The sequence below is a fragment of the Neovison vison genome, chromosome 10 (genome assembly GCF_020171115.1).
Source record: "Neovison vison isolate M4711 chromosome 10, ASM_NN_V1, whole genome shotgun sequence".
Taxonomy (NCBI): domain Eukaryota; kingdom Metazoa; phylum Chordata; class Mammalia; order Carnivora; family Mustelidae; genus Neogale; species Neogale vison.
The window spans coordinates 3301318-3307746 of record NC_058100.1 but is presented as its reverse complement, the minus strand read 5'-3'; the positions used below and the strand labels follow the sequence as shown (position 1 = coordinate 3307746).

General features: G+C 45.6%; 1 pseudogene; it reads right to left on the bottom strand.

The window, feature by feature from the left end:
* Positions 1 to 878: 878 nt before the first annotated feature.
* LOC122918026 lies at positions 879 to 4112 on the bottom strand (annotated as a pseudogene).
* Between the last annotated feature and the right edge of the window lie 2317 nt (positions 4113 to 6429).

Here is a 6429-nt window from a genome sequence, read left to right as displayed (position 1 = left end):
TGTGATTCAGGAAGTCTCTCCTGAGGACAAGGCCCTGTATTTTTTAAAAGCCCTAAGGTGACCACTCTGAAGATGTCCTGGAGCCCCACAAATAGCAAGGGTCTGAATCCTGTTTTCCTCCTTTACTTCAGAATACTTGGAGGAATGGGTCCAGTGTAGTAAGTTTACTAGTTAAATAATAGAAATCTTCACAGGAAAACCTGTTTCTACTTAGGGGCCTGGAGATGTCAGCAGAAACAGGGAAAGACTAAAGACCTTGGCCAAGTGAGAAGATTTACAAAAAAAGAAAAAAATGTCTCAACTACTGCAAAATGCCAGGGAGCAAAAGGAAAAACTCCAAATTTGTCATAAATTCAATATGTATTTTCATTGAGCACATATTCCATGCAGGTGAGACTCCTTGTCAAGGAAACAAATATTGAAAGGATATGGTTTTTGCTCTCAACAATCCTAAGACTTAGAAGGGAAAAAGAACCTAACCAGGAACAAGAAGGGCCAAGAATCAAAAACAGATTAGCCAAAGTTAAGGTTAAAGTGGTGGAAATTCTTACCAGGCAAAGACTACTTGCACTTTGTTTTTGTTGGTTGGTTGGTTGGTTGGTTGGTTGGTTGGTTGGTTTTTGTTTCTTATATATTCTTTTTTTTATGTTCAGTTAGACAGCATATAGTACATCATAAGTTTTTGATGTTGTGTTCAATGATTCATTGGCTGCATAAAACACCCAGTGCTCATCACAACACATGCCCCATTTCTAAATCAGGGAGGCCTCACTAAAGGAAGTGACATCTAATGCCTGTGACACATAAGTGTTGGGACTTCCTTTTACACTGAGTTAAATTTTGAGATTTAAGTTCCAGAACCAAGTCAGAACAACAAATCCTACTAAATTACACTGAGCTTATATTGACAACTGATCATTACACAAAAATGAAAGACAAAGTTGCACACAGAGATTTACAAGGATGTCACTGCTGAGCTGGGCGTAGGTAAGTACCGGAGCCTGGGCTGCTGGGATCTCATTCAGAAGGGAGGTCAGTGCATGGAAGTCTCCAGTGTGTTTTCCTGGGAGCAATAGAGGAAGAAGTCACTCTGTGGCAGGCGAGGTGAGGACAGCAAAGGAGAAGGGCACTGGGAGCAGGAGAGCTGAGGACAGACTGAAAGGTGGGAGGAAAGAGCAGGAAGGTGGCTCCACAGACTTACCCGCACTTGCAGAGCCACAATGCCAGACCTGCCAGAAGCACCAGGGTCACCATCACCACGAGGAAGACCAAGCCCATGGAGTGGGGCTGCTCTGTGGGTTCAGTGCGTAGACAGTATCATGTCTTATCCAGCCAGTACTGAAATCTACCTCCTTGGTCCTCTTTGCTCTTGTCACCCTTTCTCTCACCAACTGCCCTCCTCCTTTTACTTCTCCCATTTCTCCTCAGAGATGTACCCTTCACCCAGCCTGATGCACCCTCCCACAACTGTATGACCCTTAGCCTCAGCTCTTCCATTTCTTGAATTACTGATTGTGTATCCTTTTTGGTCTGGAGTCCCTAGATTCCCAAATTTTTCATCAGGCTCCCCAGCTTTCCGAGAGGAAGACCTGCCCTCTTTCCCAGCTGGGTCCCAGCTCTTTCTCACCCCAGTACAGGACCATGTCCTGGCCTCCTAGACTGCTGTGTCTCACTCGACATGACAGGCCAAAAGCCTCCGTGGCTTTCACATCCAAGGACACCTGAAGATACCACGTCCCATCAGCATGGGGCAGAACGTCACCTCGCCGAGTCCCCTGTTGCTCCTGCTCACCCCGCATCCACATCACCCAGACAGGCTTTGGGTAGAACCCAGAGACGCAGCACACCAGCAGGAGATGGCCAGGACTGTACTAGTGCCAGTAGACAGCCAGGCCTCTGGGCTCACTGCAGAGACAGGATATGTGTTCATAGACTGAGAGGGTAGATCACTTTAGATAGACACATCTTTCTACCTCTAGAAACCTTTCACCATCCTCCACTCTCTTTCTTGGCTCTTTTATGCCATGAATTTGAGGGAATGGTGCAAATTTATGAGTGCAGAGTAGAGAATTCATGAAGGGAGGGAGCAGGACTGACCTTGTCGCTGGAGATCTGCCTTTCCTGCATCAAGAAGACTTGAGAGATAACGGGGACAGTAGTCAATGATGAGCTTATGCATTAGTTCACTGTCTTCATGGTCCTCATTGAGTAGTCTGCAGAACTCCTGAGCCCTACTTCCTCCTGTTGGAGATGGCCACCATGACGTGTTCTGGAAACTCATAAGATCTGATCCTTGATGAGCAATCCTCATGAAGCCTACTGATGGTGCCCCAAAATGCAGCTCACAGCCTCCTGCCAGCTGTTTCTGGAAGGGATCTGGAGAAGAGAGACTGTGAGTTTCAGGACAGGGGGAGTGAATAAGATGAAATTAGATGAGTGGTAACTAAGGTAATGGAAGCAAAAGTGAAGTTCAGGGGATTGGAGGGCATGGAATACACTTTGGTTTGAGGCAAAATTCACACAAAAGGGAAGTGGTAGTGGATGGGGGCAGAGGAAGAGGTAAATTATTGAGGAAGGAAGAAATGTTGCAGGAGAAAGATGAAGGATGTGGGCAGAGAATAAGGAAGGGCTCAGTGGAAGAGCTGGGATAAAAACAATCTAGGATGAAGGAAGTGTAGGGAGTACAGAGAATATGTAGGCAGAGTCCACTGATGTGACTGAGTGTGGAGAATCAGTCACATAGTGAGGGAGCAGAGGGTGCCTGCTAGGAGGCCAGGGAAAAGAGGGGTCATGGGAGATGCTAGTGGGAGACAGGAGAACACAACCTGTGGTCAATGAGAGGAGTGGGAGAGAGCAGAAGACGTGAAACTTTTGAAGAATCAGGATCTGGTTTCTACCCTCTACCCACACATGTGTGATTCAGATTTATGTTGGGGAGGCTTGAGGTTCAGAAGCCACAGAAATATCTTCCCTAGTGGAAGAAAGAACTCAAGGAGACACACACAGCCACCTCCATTCCACCTCTGAGGGAATAGAACTCACATTCAAGCTGCCATTCACTGAAATGGTCATGAAAACACTGGGGCATTCCAACGATGTTTGAATACAATGACTCTTCTGCTGTAATCACCTCCTCATTGCTTAAGTTGCCTTTGGACCAAGGCCACAAGAAAATGAAAGCTCCAGTCTTGTTGTTCCAGCCATGAGTCTGCATCTCATCCAGCCAAGCTGAGGCAAGATTTTGTGTCCAGGAACGGTTGTAGAGGGATAAGGTCAGAATGATTCGGAAGGAGATTGGCTCCTGGAAGACTGTGGGAAAAAACACAGAAAGACTGATGAAGAGGAAGGCATTGGGAAGAAGAAAGAATGGAGAAAAAGGTGCCATGAAGGGGAACCAAACTCTGGAGGCCAAAAATCGGAGGCCAGGGAAGCCATCGTTGTCTCAGGAGACATGTGCTGCTCCAGAGCCCCAAGCTTCTAACCCATCCTTCAAAACAGCACAAGGCCCTGGGGTCAAAATACTCAGGAAGGAACCAGGCTGACACTGTCATCCCCAGGTATGTTCTGGGGAACCCACACCACAGTGCAGACATACACACACACACACACAAACTCTAACACACACACACCACAAGTGCACAGATGCTCATATACGCAAAAACAATTACACAAAAGAACATGCACAGATACATATACATGCAAGTATACAGTCACAGAAACACATGTATACAAACATGCATACTCATACATATATTAAAACACACAGGGGTGCCTGGGTGGCTCAGTGGGTTGAAGCCTCTGCCTTCAGCTCAGGTCATGATCTCAGGGTCCTGGGATAGAGCCCCGCATCGGGCTCTCTGCTCAGCGGGGAGCCTGCTTCCTCCTCTCTCTCTGCCTGCCTCTCTGCCTATTTGTGATTTCTGTCTGTCAAATAAATAAGTAAAATCCTTAAAAAAAAAAAAAACCCACACATACAGTCACACAAGCACATCTACACACACTCACGCACACACACACACATGTACCCACGGGGCAGGGCCAGGGTTCTCACCATCTTCACTGTCACCGTCTGGGAGGAGAACCACCAGCAACACAAGTTGCAGGAACAGCATTGTATTTGCAGATGTTCTTTCTGTCTCCTACAAAGTCGGTCTTTAGATGGTCGTTCTAATAAATCTACCCCCCACACAGCACCACTCTTCTGACTTCCTTCTCCTTATACCAGCCTTCCCTGAGTCTTTGTGACAATACAAATGTGCTCCTCCCTCAACCCTGGACAGCTACACAGACTCCCACTTCCCCTCCTGGTCTGACCCTCCTCTCTGGCTTCCAGGTTCTCCCTGTTACCAGCTTCCATCCTGTTGCCCCTCCCCTAATTCAGTTGCTGCAGAACCAGTCCTGTGTGGCATAGAATAGTGACCCCACCTCTTGTGCCTTTCCTTCTCATCCAGACAATAACCCATGGTAAAACACGACCCCTGGCACCCAGCCTTGAACCCTGCTGTCACTCTGTCTCTCCTGCCCTTGTGACACCCCCTATATATTTCATCCCCATTTCACTCCCACCCCAGCTCAGTCACATCTCTGAATTCTCCCTGCTTGTGTGAAAAAAAAAAAAATCAACCAGGTAAATTTGAAGATCTGGTTGGTGGTTGGTTTTATTAAGTGACTCAAGAATTAGGCAGCATCCCATCTGGCAGGTAAGAGGAACTCTGTGGAGTGGGGCAAATGGAAGGTTTGTATAGGAAGGAAGTTGACAAAACAAGAGAAAGGAATGTCAGGGAAGGTCACCTTCCCTTAACTGGGAGAGCAGAGAGGCTTACCATGCAGGTGCCTCTCCTCCTTGGGGATAGAGAGGACCCATGTGACAGAATACCTCACTGGTGCTGACCAGAGAATTCTCCGCTGACAGGTGAGCATTTCTGGGGGAGGTTGGAACTGCAGTTAGGTTATGGCTCACCAAAATTCGGTGACCTAACCTGACCCATGGGTTTCCTTTTACTGGCTACTCTATTTGCTTGTCCAGATTCTCCCATGATTGTCTGTGTAACAGTACCAGCAACCACGAGTCCACTGTTATTCCTAGGGAGGAACCAGTAGCCATCACAGAGACCACAGGACACTGAAACACCAGACGTATACCTCCTCAGCCCGATTTGCATTAATATGTACTCACTCACCAAACAGTCACTTAGCGCCTGCCTGGATCCAAGCACTGTGCTACACTCATGAAAATGCAGTGCTCACAGTGCAATTACTTTATTTGAGGAGCTTTTAGTCTATTTTGGAAAAAACCATAAACCAAGAACTATAACTTTTGGTATGCTGAGTTAGTTTTCGTTTGTTCATTTGTTCTTTTCTTTTTTTTTTTTTTAAGAATTTATTTATTTGACAGAGAGTGAGAGAAGGAGAGAGAGAGAGCACAAGTGGGGGGAGCAGCAGAGGGAGAGAGGGAAGCAGGCTCCCTGCTGAGTAGGGAGCCCGATGCGGGACTCGATCCCAGGATCCTGAGATCATGACCTGAGCCGAAGGCAGAGGCTTAACCCACTGAGCCACCCAGGTGCCCCCATTTGTTCTTTTCTTTAAACTTAGTTAACACACGGTGTTATATTAGGGTCTGATGTACAATAGAGTGATTCAGGAATTCTATGCATTATTCAGTGTTCATGAGTGTCAGTATAATTCTAATCCCTTTCATATATTTTTCCCATTCGCTACCCACCTCTCCTCTGGGAACCAGTAGTGTGTTCTCTGTAAATGTCTATTTTTTTCCTTTGTGTCTTAAATTTCACATATGAGTAAGACTTTTTTTCTTTTGTTTCTTATGTCTCTAAATTCCACATATGAGTGAGACCATATGGTATGCTTCTTTCTCTATGTCCCTTCCCATCCATGTTGTTTCAAATGGCAAGATTTCGGGCATTTTAATGGCTAATATTCTGCTGTGTATACATATCACATCTTTTTTTCATTATTCATCTATGAACACTTGTGCAGCTTCTACAATTTGGCTATGGCAATTAATGTGGCAGTGAACATTGGGGTGTATGTTTCTTTTCATTTTAGTGTTTTCACATTCTTTAGGTAAATATCCAGTAATACAGTTACTGCATCAGGTGGTATTTCTATTTTTAATGTTTTGAGGAACATCCATACTGTTCGCCACAGTGACTGCCCCAGTTTGCTTTCTCGGGCTAATATTATAAAGATAACATTTTTTTGGAAAGTTAAGATTGGAATCTAGAAAACTGGAAAGAGATCACTGCTGTATTTAATCTTATGAAAAGCTAGATAATCAAAAATCTCTTGACTCCATCAGAGCTGAAGGATCAGAGCAACTTAACCTAAAATCTCGGAAAAGACAGTCTCCTCCAAGGAAATGGAGATGCAAACCCTCACTTACTTGGCACAGATGCCAGATGTTCTACA